This window comes from Tamandua tetradactyla, chromosome 8 (genome assembly GCF_023851605.1).
Source record: "Tamandua tetradactyla isolate mTamTet1 chromosome 8, mTamTet1.pri, whole genome shotgun sequence".
Lineage (NCBI taxonomy): Eukaryota > Metazoa > Chordata > Mammalia > Pilosa > Myrmecophagidae > Tamandua > Tamandua tetradactyla.
Window position 1 is genome coordinate 30718677 of NC_135334.1, and position 2517 is coordinate 30721193.

Below are 2517 nucleotides of genomic sequence, written 5' to 3' on the forward strand. Positions count from 1 at the left end.
CATTCCAATCTCTCTAAGCCATTGGATCCTCTTATCTGCATTATACCAGGGCAGTTCTGGCATTTCAACTTCAGATAATATCAGCCACCTTTTGATCCATGTTTCTGCCAATCATCCAAATAAACTGTTAATGCCTTTTCTAACCCCTTGAGCTATGACACTGAATGCAGAATCTCTGCGTAGAGGGCCCATTTCAATAAATTCAGTCTGATCCAGCTTAATATTCCTCCCACCATTATCCCCCATCCTAAAATCCATTGCCACACATATTCCCGATTTCTGTCTATATAAATTGGAAAACTCATGCAATTCTCTTGGAGTGTAATGTACCTCCTCATGGGTGACACTTTGTACCTCACCTTTTGGGGCCTGTTGGGACTTTAGTTATAGGTCTGGAAGAAATGAGGAGTGGTGGGGGTGGGTCATGAAAAGATTTAGAAGTATCTTCCAAGCCATTTGCTTCATTCATTTGCAGTTTCATCTGGATAAAAATGATTAATCACTCTAGGGCTAATCCCTTCAGGTGGAGGTTGGTAGGCCAATTATGGCCTGGAGGTGGGGCAATTATGTCCTCAGGACAGACTATTACAGGGTTATCTAGAGAAGACTCAGCATGACCTAGAGTTTCAGCCTCTCCACAAACATCATTATCAATACATATGTCACTCCTTTCTAATCAATGCCTTCACTTTAATGGCAGATACCATGCAAGATTGAGATTTCAGTTTATGTTGTAAAGTTGCTAGTCTAACAATAAGATTCTGAGTCTGATTTTTTGAGATCTCAAGTCTGTGGCTACAGGAAATAAGATTTTCCTTCAGGGCACTCATAGAAATGTTTACATTTGTCATACAGCGTGTAAGCTTCTCATTTGAATTCTTTAGCTCATTCCTTTCCCTCATTAATGTATACAGCATATCTAACAATAACTAGCCAACATCTCTAGACCTCCTATTTCCACAAAACTCTGTAAAGGTGTCAAAAATATTATCCCCCAGAACCTGGCTTTGTACAAGCAAAGCATTTGAAGAATTCAATGGTGATATTTTAACTATCTCTTTTGCCAATTCACTCAATGGATTGGCAGTGTCATTCTGATTACAGAAAACAGAGTCCTTAGTGCCTTTGAGTTCAGTCAGAGTAGAAAACCAATTGTAAAAACCCATTTTTAAAGTTCTGTTTCTTAAGAACCACTCCTGGCACCAAGTTGTATTATCTAGGGCTCTCTAGAGGAACAGAATCAGTGGGAGATATCCATAGATATAAAATTTATAAAAGTGTCTCCTGTAACCATGGGAATGTAAGAGTCCAAGGTCTGTAGGGCAGGATGCAAGCTGGTATCACCAAGGAAGTTCCTCAATGAACTCTCAGGAGAGGCTGGCTGGACAACTGTGGGTATGTAAGGGTCCAACATCTGTAGGGCAGGCTGTGAAACTGGTGACTCCAATGAAGGGCCTCGATGAATTCCACAGGAGAGGCTTACAGTTTGAAGCAGGAAGAGTGACTGTCTCTCCTGAATCCTCCTTAAAAGCCTTCTGGTGATTAGATTAAGCATCACTCATTGCAGAAGACACTCCCCTTAGCTGATTGCAAGTGCAATCAGCTGTGAATGCGCCAATGTGATCATGATTTAAGTCCATGAACTGTACTGTGCTCATAGCAACAGACAGGCCAGTGTTTGTCTTACCAGACAATCAGGAACCACCACCTGGCCAAGTTGACACATGAACTTGACCATGACAGAAGGGAATGAGAATGGATAGAAATGGAATCAAACTAATATTAAACCTATGTAAAAATTGATCTGTTTCTGTGACAGCATATCTGTGATTGTACACAATATACACACATATTACTTTAAAGTTGGTAGAGGGGAAAGTCCATGGGTGGTGAGATTACATAGGCTTGAATTGAACTTCAGCTCTTTCATGTGAATCAGGAAAATTATTTTATCCTTTAATACTTAAGTTTTCTGATCTGTGGGGAAAAAAATCCTTCATGGAATTATTTTGAGGTTTAAATGAGAGAAGGAATATAAAGGACTCTGGAGTTATGCGACCTGGGTTAGAATCCTGACTTACACCATCCTGGCAAATGATTTAACTTTGCAGATCCTCAGAGTCCTCATTTTTTTAAGTCAGAAAATCTCACAGGTTTGTTGAGAAGACTAAATGTATGTAAGGGACATAGTCCAGTGCTGAGCACATAGTAGGCATTCAATAAATTATCATGCTCTTTCTCTTCCTCTTCTATCCCCAAATGTGACTTTCAATCTTGTAGTTGTTGTTAAATATTCTATCAATTTAACGTCTACCAAACTCTCCATTATTAAAATTCAGGAATCTAGGGCAGAGTTCATCTCCAACTTCATTCTGAAAAGTCAAACAAGCAACGTCCCTATTTTCAAGTGTTTTTTGTTTATTGAACAAGTTTCTAAAAATGTTTTCTTCAAAAATTATTTTAGTAAACATTTTTAGAAACAAAACAATATATACTAATATTTCTTTTTTAAAGAAA